The 15,485-nt window shown below is 42.4% G+C and overlaps 1 protein-coding gene across 1 annotated transcript in view; it reads right to left on the bottom strand.

Annotated features, from left to right (window-relative positions):
• Positions 1 to 15,485, bottom strand: part of TRERF1 (transcriptional regulating factor 1) — a 286,295-nt gene that overhangs the window by 156,961 nt on the left and 113,849 nt on the right. Inside the window, exon 3 of the mRNA XM_027771903.1 lies at positions 15,144 to 15,226. The gene's annotated coding sequence lies outside the window, so the exon portion shown is untranslated. The remainder of the gene's footprint in view (positions 1 to 15,143; positions 15,227 to 15,485) is intronic.

Below are 15,485 nucleotides of genomic sequence, written 5' to 3'. Positions count from 1 at the left end.
GTCACGCCACAATCCCTTCTCCTCCATTCTCCTCTTGGGATCTTGGGCACGCACGCACACGCGCTCAGCGTGAGTTTTAAGCCACCGGGTCCGGGACGCGAACCGTGGTCGACTACGTGGGAGTCCAGCGACATAGCCATTACGCTAACTGCTGGTCCTGGCAAGTGAGCAATTTGTAATTAATGAAAGCTTTATCATTTTCTTTCTTTTTATTTTAGAAAAATTATTTTATTTCTTATTTTATTTTATTTATTTTATTTATTTATTTGACCAAAGAGAGACAGAGAAGAAGTGAGAAAACAAGTCACCAGGTCCAGGACTCAAACTGCAGTCGGCCATGTGAGAGTTTAGTGCCCTCCCCATCATGGCACCTGCCAGCCCCAACTTTATCATTTTCTTAACAATATTTATTCTCTGAGTTTTTATTTCATAAATTTCTACATTGACTAAAACCTAAAGAAACAATGTTTACTAGCGCTAGTCTTGTTTGGAGCTCAGTGGTAATCAATGAAGCCCTACCCGACCTCCCTTTTTTTTTTTTTAAAGCTTTTTGTCATAGGGTACATACACTCAACAAAGAGAAGAGAAGTGAGAAATCACTCCCCATTGGATGGCCACACTGCAATCCCTTCTCCATTCTCCTCCTAGGATTTTGGGCACACATGCACGCACGCCTGGTGTGATTTTTCAAGCTGCCAGGTCTGGGACTCAAACCATGGTCGGTCATATGGAAGTCTAGCACCTTAAAAAAACTACACCATTTGCTGGCCCCATTTGCTGACCCCAATCAATGAAACCTTTAGTGTCTCACCAATAAGTATATGGCAGTGGGTGACATGAACTTCATCTTCCTTAGCACAATAATGGATGGTCACTTTATATATTCCTTTTAAAGTGGTTTATGAAAAAATAAAAGCTGAAATGACTGAATGCACTTTGGAATTGATGACTACTATAGATTTGAGGGAATTAATGAGATTATTACATGTTTTAACAATGTATGTGAATCGCATACAAATACATGCATATAAAGCCTTTCTTGCATTCTAGGAATATCATCTATTTATATAAATGGAACATTCATATACTCTATTGTTGAAATCTACTCACTAGAATTTTATCTAAAATTTTTACATTCCTAAGTGAGATTGGTATAAAGCCTCCTGCTGGAGACTTGCCAACTTTGATATCAGGGTCATGTTTGCTTGAAAGAAGGATCTGGAAGTTTTCCATCTTATTTCTAAATCCTGGAATAGTTTATGTAACACAGAAATGATCTGTTCCTTGAAAGTTTAAAAGCATTTTCAAAGGCCTTTTTATCTCTTAAAATAGTCCACCTGGCTCAGGGGTTGTGTGTGTGTGTGTGTGTGTGTGTGTGTGCGTGTGTCCATATTAGTGTCTGTGACCACATGGACATTACCATGTTTGCATTCATTTGAAAGGAACTGGGAGATACTGATCTCTATGGAACAGCTTTAATATAATTTACTGCCTTTCTTTCTCCCGTGAAAAGAGAATAAATGCCCAAGACAATTAAGTGCTCAAAAAGAAAAAAAAAGAAAAAGAAAAAAAAAGTCTCATGCTTTGGTTCCAAGAGTCTCCTTTTTAGAGGAACATAAAGGAGGCTAAACAAGATAGTCTGGGGAACGTGCAATTAGCGTAATGGCTATGTCGCTGGACCCCCACGTAGTTGACCGCGGTTCGCATCCTGGACCCAGTGGCTTAAAATTCACGCCGAGCATGTATGCGTGCGTGCCCAAGATCCCGAGAGGAGAATGGAGGAGAAGGGATTACGGTGTGACCATCCCCCCTGAGGGGGGATTTCTCGCTTTCTGTCTCTGTCTCTCTCTGTCTGTCTGGTGAGCGCATGCGCCCTATAGCAAAAAACCCTCTCAAAAAAAAGAAGATAGTCTGGAAATAGTGACCGTTAAACTATCCACATTTGTAGAGCCCGAGCAAGTGGGGCAATCACAATTTTACCACCAACATTTGGAACTAGGAAACTTAAGAAGAGATCACCTAGCTACCTCCAGGTCACCTCTAGTTCTGTAGTGAAGGTCTTCCAGCTTCTCACTGTGCCTCTCCCATGGCAGCAAACACTTTTAACTTTAAGCCTTTCCTATTGCAGGGTCCCTGGACCAATGACCCTGCCAGCACTTTAAGAGGGTCACAAATATAGACTCAGAGTTGTTATGGACTAAATGTTTGTGCCCCCCCCCCCATTAATATCCTGAAGCCCCAGCCCCAGTGCCCTCTCTTCACCTTAGCTGCAGTGGGAGGTCAGTGGGAGGTAGGGCCTTTGGAAGGTAATCAGATTTGGACGGGGTCATGAGGGTGGAGTCCCTTAATGGAATTAGACCCCTTCTGAGGAGAGAAAGAAACACAAGAGCTTCCTCTCTCTGGGAGCCCATAAGGAATAGGTCAAGTGGGCACAGAACAAAATGGCTGCTACCCACAAGCCAAGAGAAAAGGCCTAGAATGAAATCTACCTTGCCAGGCACCTTGACCCTGAACTTGCCATGCCTCTAGAACTATGAGAAGTAAGTTTCTATTAGTAAAGTAACCCAGTCTATGGTTCTTATTATGGCAGTGCAAGCTGATTAGGACAAAGTGGGAAAATATCTGTCAACAAGACCACTAAGCGGGCTAGCAGGTGGCATGGTAGTTAAGGTGCTGGATCTCACATGGCCTACTCTGTGGTCAAGGCCCAAACCTGGTGTCCTGAAAAACATGCTAGGCATGTGTGAGTGCCCAAACTCCCCGAGAAGAGAATGTAGGAGAAGGGATTGCGGTGTGGCTATCCACCCTAGGGAAGTGATGTCTCACTTTGCCTTTCTGTCTCTGTCTCTCTCTGGCAAGCACACACTTCCTATGACAAAATTAAAAAATAATAATACTAAGCTATAGCTCTGCAGATGGCATGGTCTGCTGTAGAGTAAGATACACCCTGAGAGACATGAATGGTAAGGAATCGAAAAACTTAAGATTAACTGTCTGCTAGAACTTGCATATGGGCATATAAGAGACTATAACACAGACTCAGTGATGCCACGCCCAGAGCACAGTTAAGAAGGCATGTGCGTGTGCTACAGAACAGTCTTTTTCTTAAGAAAGACACATCTGAGTTCATGTCCTCGTTCAGAGGCTCAAAATGTTAGAGACCCATGACACATTAGGACTAGGGCACCTTTTGCCAGTCCTGGGGATGAGTATTAGGATAATCCAGCAGGAAGGCAGGGACCTTAACACCCACTTTGGCTCGAGGATTCCAGGATTCCATTCGGGATTTCACATGGGCGTGCAGTCTTTCTGTCCCCACTAACAAGGGCAGAGGAGTTGCTTTCACACCTGTCACAGACAATACAGAAGCTTAATCCCTGGCTGGGAGGCAAACGTGTCTGTGGCAAAGCCAAGCAGGCAAGTGAATGAAAGCAGAATGAGTAATGCTTCAGTACTGCTCTGGATGCCAGGGGTGACTGGGTGTATGTTGGGATTTTTTTTTTTTAATGACTCTAAAAGACATCTTAAAAAGTCACACAATTTTGCCAGCTCCAAGATGCATTTGCTACAAATACTAACACTCAGCAGCCCACAACTGAGCCTTTCTCACCAGCACTCCCTTCCTCGTGGGGCTCTTCAGACCGAACCAAGTTTCCCGCGTGTGCGAACGCCTTCCCGCCCACAGAGGCATGCCACAGGACCAAAGGCCAAATCAAATGAAAGGATTTTTATGGCTCTTGGGGTTAAATTGGGAAAAAGGAAAACCTGCTGACACATCTTTTAATTAAAACTATTTAGATACTGCAAGATTTTCTTCCTGCTGGTGGAAAGTTGGACTAACAATTCTAAGTTAATGACGACAAAGTAAACGGTTCTGCCTTCGTAGAAGGAATTGGATTTATCAAGACTTGTGTTACAACGAATTTTCCTCCATCTTTAATCTGTAAGTCGGATCAAGACAGGACTCTAGAGAACTCCTGGGCACTGAGTGAGGCTTCCTCACCGAGTACGCGTTTCCCATAGCTGCACATTACGCAGATGATGTCACATCTCCAAGCCGTTCCCCAACGCCCCTTACCGGCAGAAGCAACACAGTGCCCATCCTTAATGTAGAGTTATGCATCGCTTAACAACAGGATACATTCTGAGAACTGCACCTTTAGGCTATTCCGTCATTGTGCAAACATCGTAGAGTGTTTTTATAAAACCTGGATGGTACGGCCTGCTACACACCCGGGCTGCATGGTAGACAGCCTACTGCTCCCAGGCTATACACCCAGACAGCATGTTACTGTACTGAGTACTGCAGACAACTGTTAGCACAGTGGGATCGGCGTATCTAAACCTATCTAAATAGAGAAAAAGTACAGTAAAAAATGGTATAAAGGATAAGAAATAGTACACCAAGATCAGACACTTAGCATGACTGGGGCTTGGAGGACTGGAATTTGCTCAGGGTGAGTTACTGAGTACACTGCACACCGCTACTGACCTTACAAACACTGTACACTGAGAACACTACATTCATTAAATGTCTGCTTTCTTCAACAATAGAGTATATTGTTATTACAAAGTTAGCTTACTATAACTTTTTAATTTTTTAAAATGCTTTTGCAATAACACTTAGCAAACACATTATACACATAAACACATTGTACAGATGTACGAAAGGATGGTCATTCTCAGGGCGAGCAGGTGGCATGGTGATTAGGGCTCTAGACTTCCCACATGGCTGATATAGTTGGAGTTCCAGACCTAGCAGCCTGCTTTCTCACTCTCTCTCTCTCTCTCTCTCTCTCTCTCTCTCTGGTAAGTGCACGTGCCCTATAGCAAATTAAAAAAAAATAATGATGATAAATAAAATTAAATAATTATTTTTTTAAAAATACTGTCATTCTTTATATCCTTATTCTATATGTTTTTGTTTTGTATTTAAAAGATATATGTTTTTTGGTGGGTCTCTATGATTTTTATTTTTTTTTATTTTTTAAAATTTATTTATTTATTTTTACATTTTTCCACAAACATTTACTTTACATATCAAAAAATTTTAGCTCATACTCCATAGTTCTTGACAGTTTACAAACAAGACTCATTTATTTTATTTTATTTATTATTAATTTTTTTTAGAGGTTTTGCTATAGGGCACGTGCACTCGCCATAAAGACAGAGAGAGACAGAGAGACAGGAAGCAAGAAACCACCCCCGGGGGGATGGCCATGCCACAATCCCTTCTCCTCCATTCTCCTCTCGGGATCTTGGGTATGCATGCACACGTGCCTGGCGTGAGTTTAAGCCACCAGGTCTAGGACTCGTATCGCGGTCAACTACATGGGAGTCCAGCGACATAGTCATTTCACCAACTGCTGGTCCCTTATTGTTATTATTTTTTTTAATTGACCAGAGAGAGAGAGAGGGAAAGTGAGAAAGCAAGCCACCAAGTCTCAGACTCGAACTGCGGTTGGCCACATGGGAGTACAGAGTTCCAACCACCATGCCACCTGCCAGCTCCCACAAGATTTTTTTAAAAATTATTTTATTGAACTTTATTTATTTTATTTGTTTATTTATTTATTTTCATTTGACCAGAGCAGGTGGTGGTGGAGGAGAGAGAGAGAAAGTAAGAAAGCAAGCCGCCAAGATGGGGGAATTGAACTGCAGTCAGCCATGTGGGAGTCCAGCGCCCTTAACCACCACACCACCTGCCATTCCCCCCAAAAGATATTTTTTAAAATATTTTTTTAAAAACTAATATATAGGGGCCAGCAGTTCAAGTCTCGGTTCAAGTCTTAGACCTGGCGGCTTGCTTTCTCACTTTCTCTCTGTCTCACTCTGGTCAAATAAAAAAATAGTAAAAATGATGAATAAAATTAAATAAAATAATTATTTGGAAAAAATATATAAACACATACATGGGGTAGGAACATCAATATCATTACCTTCCACCTCCATATTTTGTTCCACGGGAAGGCCTTCCAGGGCAATATTACACATGGGACAGTCAGCCTTGATGATAGAATTGCCTTCTTCAACCCAGTGTACCCGGTCTAGGATTTGACTTGTGTAATTGGGATCATGTATCTTTTGTCTTAAAAAAGCCATCTGGAGGAAGTACTAATTCTAGAGTCATAAATTAATAACTACTGGAAAATGAAAATAAGGTTTTAAATAAAAACATTAAAAAAAGAAAAGAAAAGAAAAGCCTTCTTCTAAAAATCCCGCCCAAGGCTCGAGGAGGTGTTGCTTTTTTCTAAAATACGTCCATGGTGGTTACTTGGTTTGTTTTTTTGAGAGTTTCTTTTTTTTCTGCTATAGGGCGCATGCGCTCACCAGATAGACAGAGACAGAGAGACAGAAAGCGAGAAATCACCCCCCAGGGGGGATGGTCACTCCGCAATCCCTTCTCCTCCATTCTCCTCTCGGGATCTTGGGCATGCACGCACATGCGCCCAGCGTAAGTTTTAAGCCACTGGGTCCGGGACACAAACTGAGGTCAACTACATGGTAGTCCAGCGACATAGCCATTACGCTAACTGCTGGTTCCCCTTGGTTTGTTTTTTGTTTTTTAATCACAGATTTGTCTGTTATCAGCATATGTACCATAAACATTACTCTGTGTAAATGAAAACCTTTCAGCACTGGGGACCATGTTTTCAAACTTCTTTTTTTATGAGAGAGAGACATGAAAGAGATAGGGAGAGAAAGACAGAGGGATGTGGGAAGAAAGACAGACTCCCCCCCGCCCCCCTTCAGGATCTGACCATTGTGATCTTCTGCCCAGCCTCTCAGAGAGCTAGGATCACAGCCAGGCACCACCATGCCCGACTCGTTCAAATCAGGGATATGAATGCAGGCCTCCGATATTAAGATTTGCACCACCATAGCCAAGGCTCAAACTTGGCAAAGAGCTTGTTAAGGTCTGGAAAATCTTCCGCTAAACTCCTTACTGTAAATTTTCATGGGGGCTCCTCTTTTCTTCTCATGCAGTTTCCTTTTCTTTTCCTCAGCTCTGCGTGCCTGTTCTAGTCCCAACAGCTTCTCAGTAGTCAATTTCTGAGGAACCACCTCAAGGAGCTTCTCCATGTCATCCTCATCCACATTGCAGTTAAAGCTGTTGGTTATGTTGGGAACCAGTGGATGACATAATGGTTACATCACTGGATTCCCACATAGTCAACAGCGGTTCCAGTCCCAGACCCGGCAACTTAAAACTCACTCTGGGCACATGTGTGTGCGTGCATGCCCAAAATCCTCAGAGGAGATTGGAGAAGGGATTGAGGTATGGCCATACCCCCTGGGAGGTGATTTCTCACTTTCTGTCTCTCTGGAGAGCACATGTGCCCTATAGCAAAAATCTCTCTCCCTCAAAAACAAACAAACAAACAAACAAAACAAACAAAAAAAACTGTCATCTCAACCACAGCCCTGTTGATTTTTGCAACCACTGGATTTTGCAAATCCACTGAAGTCATGGTTGAACCCCTTAAGTGCCTTCTTCCAGATGCTATTCACACACAAAAGAACATGAGATTAAATCAACCATAGCGGAAACTGATGCAATTAAGAGATGGGGTAAAGCCAGCAGATGGCATGGTGGTTGAGGCATTGGACTCCCACATGGCCGACCACAGTTTGAGTCCCAGACCTGGTGGCTTGCTTTCTCACTTTTTCTCTCTCTGTCTCTCTCTAGTAAGTAAATACCCTATAATAAAAAATAAATAAAAAAATAAAAATTTGGAGAGGTTTTTGCTATAGGGCACAGGCGCTCACCAGAAAGACAGAGAGACAGAGCAAGAAATCACCCCCCAGGGAGGATGACCACAACACAATCCCTTCTCCTCCATTCTCCTCTCGGGATCTTGGGCACGCACCCACACATGCCCAGCGTGAGTGTAAGCCACCGGGTCCGGGACTCAAATCGCGGTCATCTACATGGGAGTCCAACAACATAGCCACTATGCCAACTGCTGGTACCAATAAATTTTAAAATAATAAGAGTAAAGGTAAATAATTAATAACAATAATAATTATAATAAATACAATTAAATAAATAATTATTTAATTCTTTTTTTGAAAGAGATGAGATAAACATAGGTTGCTGTTAGAGTAACAGGGAATATTTTTTTATGGTAAACTTTTTTTTTCATGAGTAGAAGGAGGAAATAGAAAAAAAATCATAATTTAAAAGTATAGTATAATACATACATAACCCAGGAACATGGTTGCTCATTGTCATCATCAGGTATTATGTATTATACACAATTGTATGTGCGATGCTTTTGTAAGCCTGGCCATTCACTATAGTAGGCTCATTCCCCCCAGCGCCATGGCACACTCGTGAATAATGCATTGTGCTACATGTCACCAAGCCATAGAGATGTTCCAGCTGTATTAGAATCTTTGGGACCACTGCAGTATATTTGGCCTACTATTGACCAAAATGTAGTTTGTACAGGAAACATCAGAAAAAATATGAACAGTGAAATAAATTATTCCTAAAGGTGAGTATTTTCAATGTAAAGATTTACATTTTGTTCTTAGAGTTCCTCTTTCCTACTATTTTGGCCTCAAGACGGTCTTTTTACAAAATGTTGCTGACAGATGTTAGATGTTTAAAACATCCTCGTATTGTATTTTGGCAAAATAAAAATACTAATAGCCCTAAGTCAGATCACTTTCTTGGGCATTTTCTTGGTCCAAGCAATCTATTACATTAGAGAACCACTTGTCTATAGCACCTTCTGGGGCGAGGAATTTAGGGTCAATCCGTTCTCCTCTGAAACTGACCAGCATTGAGGACAGCAACAACTCACAGAAAACTTTAGTCTAATTTTAGTCAGTGCTCAGGAGGTGGAGATAGGCGATGAAAAACATTTGATCTCGGGCCAGCAGGTGGCATGGAGTTTAAGACAGCTGGATCCCAGCTGTGTGGTTCAAGCCCTGAAACCGGAGCTTGAAAAACATGCTCTGTGTGTGTTTGCATGCCCCAAATCCCAAGAGTTTAGTGGAGGAGAAAGGATTGTGGTGTGGTCATTCTCCCTTCTTTCTCTGTCTCCTTCTAGCCAGCACACATACCTACAACAAAACAAAACAAAACAAAACAAAACAAAACGAAAGAAAAATGTATGGTCTTTAAAGTTGCTGGTAGCTAAAATATTTGCCCCTTGCTATACCCTCTGCTCTCAAAGCTACTTTCTTCTCATGTTGAAACTGGTGCCCTCTCCACCATGAATCTGGGAACCCAAATCAAGACACCTGATGCTCCTAGATGTTGGGAGGTCAGGCCCATGGCACCAAATGCTCTAGAGAACGATTCATAGCATTCTGTCGGCTGAAACCTCCTGAAATGAATGCCTAAAACTAGTTCCTCACAGCATCTCATCCCATCCAGGTGAGCCCCAAACCCACCTGCCCAAGGAAGCCTGGCTGTGCAGTAAGTTTGGAAAAAATGTCCAAGGGGCTATCTACCCCTCCAGACTCTCCAAAGGAGAACACAGGAAGAAAATCAGGAGGAAAAAAACTATGACAGGCCATCAACTATTTCAAGAGTTTTTCAACCAGTAATAGTAACCTGTTGCCATAAAAATCTTAAAATTCCTGTTTTCTAGAGATTATATCAGCTTTTAAATTTAACTGTATACTGGGGCCAGCAGGTGGGATGGTGTTTAGGGTGCTGGAATCTCACATGGCCAATCATAGTTTAAAACTCAGACCCTGTGGCTTAAAATCACAACAAATAAATAGATCAATGAATTTTTAAAAATTTTTTTTAAAAAACGACTGTATGTCATTTTAATAAGCTTTTCTTTATTTAGGTTTGCCCTGAAATGAATCCCAATGAAAAACTAAAAAATTCCAGTTTCAAAAAAGACAAAAAATTCCATAAGCTCTAAATATTTTAATACCTTTATTTACCTCATCTCTAACAAAGCTAATCAAAGGCAGATAATTTACCTGTTGTGAAGAGAGTTAATTCCCTAGATTAAACATGGACATCAACACATAAAGGTGACAATCCGTGGCGATCTATGACAGTAATAAAGGTAGCATTTATTGGACCTGTCACTGGGCTAAGCGCTTTACTCGGATTACCTCGGTTACTCCTTACAGCAAACCTATAAAGTCGGAGCTATTCTTACTCCCATTTTATAGACGAGGTTATAAATGAAGAACCTCATTACTATAATTTAGTCTCCACCAAGCTAGATTTGAGTTCAGTGTGTACTCTGGCTATAAAAAGGTTGAATAAGCAAATTAGAAATTAAAGAGGATTGCAGAAGGCATATTTAACCGACTAGAAGGTCCTATGTTTTAAGACATACTGAAAAACAGATGCTATTTGCTTCCAACAGGAACTGTTTGGAAAGGCTCTGTTCAGAACTACGTTGTGTTAAAACACTTCAAAATTTTGGCTTTACTAGTTAAGAGTGGGTTTCCTGTCACTACGACCTGAAGCAATTAATGCAAATTACCAAGCTTTTACTCGATTTTTATAGATGACACAGTATGTGAATGTCAATTTCTACTCCGAATATCTATTTCCCTCCTTTAGCAAGAGTATTCAGTTTATTTATTTACTTTAATTTTTTTTGTTGTTGTTTTTCCTGTAGGACATATGAGAAAGACAGATAGAGAAAAAGAGAACTCACCCCCCATGGGGGATGTGGCCACACCACAATCCCTTCTTCTCTATTCTCCCCTCAGGATTTTGTGCACACATGTACACACACCCAGCATGTTTGTTTTGTTTGTTTGTTTTTTAATATTTTTAAGCTGCTGGATCCAGGACTCAAACCACAAAGTCAGTCATGTGGGATCCAGTCACCTTAACCACCACGCTACGTGCTGGCCCAGTGCTCAGAGTTCTATGTACTCCCTTCCTACTCTCGGCTTGGTACAAAAGCCAGCCTGAGAATGAACTGACTGGGGTAAGACTGAGCAGAGAAATGAAGGAACTAGATGTTTTAGCATAGTACTGAGTGCTGGTTCACACTGCTCTGCAGGCTACCCTATCCCTAGGCCACCCTATCCCTGCAGGTCGCAGGCACATAAGCCAATGAATCTCCTGTGCTGTGGGAACCCCATTGAGTTTGGTTTTCTGGTATTCACAGTCCAAAATAATCCCAAATGAGAAATGAGAAACAAGTGCTTCTGTGATCTGAACGATTGCGTTCCTTGACAATTCATGCATAGAAATCTTAACCTCCAAGGGACCAGCAGGTGGCATGATGGTTGGACTCTCATGTGGCCAACTGGAGTTTGATTTCCAGACTCGGCAGCCTGCTTTCTCACTTTATCTCTCTCTTATCTATCTGTGTCTCTAGTGTGCACACATGCCATGTAGCTAATTAATAATAATAATTAATTAATTTAATTAAATAAATAATCCTTAAAATAATAAAGAAATCTTAACCTCTTATGGGTGGGGGCTTTTTGGAAGGTGATTAGCTCCAGGGCAGAGCGTTCATGAATAAGATTAGCATCGTCATGAAAAAGACCTGACAGAGGTCTCTGGTCCCACGTAAGGACATAGCAGGAAGTCAGCAGTGTGCAATCTGGAAGAGGGCCCTCCGCAGACCCTGAGCACCCTGGCTCCCTGATCTTGAACTTCAAACCTCCTGAACTGTAACACACAGATCTCTGTGGGTGATAAGTCACTAGACTAAGGTATTCTGTTACTATAGCCTCTCCCTGGAACCTGTTCAGATTTTGCTTTACACTGTTTCTTAACTGTTTCAAGTGTTTTTGTTTTTGTTTTTGTTTTTCCTCAAGAAAATATAACAGGCTTTCAAGAAACATTCTATGGAATTAATGAGTGGCCTTGGGCAAGTCGCTTGACTTCTCTGAGTCTTTTCAGCTCTAAAGAGGATGAGGGTTTCTGTTGCTCCTTCCAGCCTTCACAGCCAGCGGTTCTCTGTAGCTGTTCTAAGAACACAAAGTTTCATCCAGACAAACTTAAAACTCTGTGGCCACACCACAATCCCTTCTTCTCTATTCTCCCCTCAGGATTTTGTGCACACATGTACACACACCCAGCATGTTTGTTTTGTTTGTTTGTTTTTTAATATTTTTAAGCTGCTGGATCCAGGACTCAAACCACAAAGTCAGTCATGTGGGATCCAGTCACCTTAACCACCACGCTACGTGCTGGCCCAGTGCTCAGAGTTCTATGTACTCCCTTCCTACTCTCGGCTTGGTACAAAAGCCAGCCTGAGAATGAACTGACTGGGGTAAGACTGAGCAGAGAAATGAAGGAACTAGATGTTTTAGCATAGTACTGAGTGCTGGTTCACACTGCTCTGCAGGCTACCCTATCCCTAGGCCACCCTATCCCTGCAGGTCGCAGGCACATAAGCCAATGAATCTCCTGTGCTGTGGGAACCCCATTGAGTTTGGTTTTCTGGTATTCACAGTCCAAAATAATCCCAAATGAGAAATGAGAAACAAGTGCTTCTGTGATCTGAACGATTGCGTTCCTTGACAATTCATGCATAGAAATCTTAACCTCCAAGGGACCAGCAGGTGGCATGATGGTTGGACTCTCATGTGGCCAACTGGAGTTTGATTTCCAGACTCGGCAGCCTGCTTTCTCACTTTATCTCTCTCTTATCTATCTGTGTCTCTAGTGTGCACACATGCCATGTAGCTAATTAATAATAATAATTAATTAATTTAATTAAATAAATAATCCTTAAAATAATAAAGAAATCTTAACCTCTTATGGGTGGGGGCTTTTTGGAAGGTGATTAGCTCCAGGGCAGAGCGTTCATGAATAAGATTAGCATCGTCATGAAAAAGACCTGACAGAGGTCTCTGGTCCCACGTAAGGACATAGCAGGAAGTCAGCAGTGTGCAATCTGGAAGAGGGCCCTCCGCAGACCCTGAGCACCCTGGCTCCCTGATCTTGAACTTCAAACCTCCTGAACTGTAACACACAGATCTCTGTGGGTGATAAGTCACTAGACTAAGGTATTCTGTTACTATAGCCTCTCCCTGGAACCTGTTCAGATTTTGCTTTACACTGTTTCTTAACTGTTTCAAGTGTTTTTGTTTTTGTTTTTGTTTTTCCTCAAGAAAATATAACAGGCTTTCAAGAAACATTCTATGGAATTAATGAGTGGCCTTGGGCAAGTCGCTTGACTTCTCTGAGTCTTTTCAGCTCTAAAGAGGATGAGGGTTTCTGTTGCTCCTTCCAGCCTTCACAGCCAGCGGTTCTCTGTAGCTGTTCTAAGAACACAAAGTTTCATCCAGACAAACTTAAAACTCTCTATTGGTTCTCTAGTACACACATCCCTTACAATGTAATCCCAGTGACATGTGCCTCTGGGCTCTGTCAGCTTCCAATGGCTCCTGATGATCCACTGTTTTGCACTCAGCTCTGCCCCTCAGAGGCTGTGATCTCTATGGGCTCAAATCTATCAGGCCCCCTTGTCTACGGGCTCTGGCAGGCTGCCTACTGCGAGCTGCCATCATTAGGAGGCGATGGGAGAACAGGGAGAAGAGTTCAATGAGGATATTTATTCTCCCATCTCTTCCCTGGACATGTTGCCATAGGTTGGCTGCATCCCTCTATGGGAGAAGGCTTCTCTTTCATTCATGGCAGTGAGTCCATTCCTCTTCCTCTGGGCCCAGGCACGATACCAGATCTCCGCCACCGCTGGCCTTGGGAAGCTTCAGCATGCCCTGATGGTTTCTCTTAATCCTGCCTACGCTTTTATAAACAGTCCCTTCAGTAGACGCTCTTAATTACTCCATGCTGGTTAGAATGTGTCCCTCCACAAATCCATGTATTAAAATTTGGTTGGGACAGAATTAAGAGCATGAAAATTTAATCGAACCATGGTGTTGAACGATGGGGTCTCTGGGAAAAGATTAGGATTAGATAAAGTCACTAGGTAAGACCCCTATGACTGAATCCGGGCTTACTCACTGGCACCCTCACCATGCAATGTCCTGCACTACCTCCAGACCTTCAGAAATTCCCCCCCCAGTAAGACTCTCACCAGATACAGTCTCTTGACTTTGGTCCCCTAAAGCCATGAACGAAATGAATCTGTATTCTCTATAAATCACCCAGACTCAGGAATTCCTATTATTAGTAACACAACATACTAAACACCTCATTTGAGTGAGGCATCTGTCTCCTACTAGAAAACTAAGACACAAGGGCTTAAAATTAAATAAAAAACAAGCATGACAGGCACAATAGTAAAAAATGATGCCCTTTGAGGAAGAACTACATGGGAAGGTTCCCGGTTTGCATCCAGAGACCTCCCCGAGCACACTAGGCACGCATGTGGCCATGACTGGAGCTGGCGAAGCTGGGGGTGGACGGCAGTGTCAAGACTCTATTGGGGGTGGCGCTTTCTCTCCCTCTCTCATGGAAGAGAGAAACTTTATTTTTAAAAACCATATTAAAAAAGAAACTAAAGCAATCAATTCTGAGTCCCATGTAAAAAGAAAGGAAAGCATGGCACACGCCAAGGAAACAAAACCACACACACCAAATGAATCAAATCAGACACCAGCTCTTACCTTCCCCAACTGCCAATGAGAATGTGCAGAAAGAGCCATCTCTTGCTAGACCAGAGTTTAAAATTAAAATTAAAAAGTACTTACATACAAAACTACTGACCTACAGAGAGTTTCTGTGTGAGACCTTGTTGAAGAGTCATAACTATGTGCCTATTTTCTAGAGGAGCAAAGAGATGGGAGGAGATCACAGGGCCAGAGCTGATAAAAACACTGGAAATGTCCCAGGGCCAGGTAAGTTTCCTTGGTCCAGGAACCTGCTCTGGAAGGCTCTAGCTGGCCTCTGTACTATAATTTCCAGAGATGCATCTGAGACATTTTTAATTCCTTCTACACACTTCTAGAGCTACCATCCATGACCACAACTAGTTACGACAGCTCCAAGAGAGAGACGACAGATGCCTTTACCCCCATTCCTGAAAACCAGTACGTGCATACACAACTACTGACCATTTCCCAGAGAAAGTTTTCCAGAAGTCTCTAGGTATTCAGGCCCAGAGTCTCCCCTTTTCTCTTCTTGGGGCATTTCCCACAGAACAAGAATCAAATAAATGATCTTCTGATCTGTTTGTCATAAACCATTCTGGTTCCAAGAATGTCAGAAATGGTACCTGTTTCAGGATTAAGAGGCGCAATTTTTCAGGGTTGTCCTGCTTCCGTGTCTTCCTCCTTCAGCATCCTCCAGAGCCAGGGCCTGTAGGAGTGACCCAAACAGCACATTCAAGATATTTGGCTTCAACATGGGAGCAAGTATTAGCAATCAGGGAGTGACCTGCACAAGTGACCATGGATGGAGCCGAAAAGAACCCAACAGCTGACGGGTCCACCAGAAGGATCCAACAAAGACTGATGGGGAAGGTTCCTGAGCAAGGAGAGGACTGAGAAGAAAAAGATACCCGACTCCATTCTTCTAGTCATTCAGATCCAAGACCCAAGTTCAAGTCATCATGGCT

This window comes from Tupaia chinensis, unplaced genomic scaffold (genome assembly GCF_000334495.1).
Source record: "Tupaia chinensis unplaced genomic scaffold, TupChi_1.0 Scaffold000238_1, whole genome shotgun sequence".
NCBI lineage: Eukaryota > Metazoa > Chordata > Mammalia > Scandentia > Tupaiidae > Tupaia > Tupaia belangeri.
The sequence above is the reverse complement of the archived record's forward strand: the minus strand, read 5'-3'. Positions and strand labels throughout refer to the sequence as shown.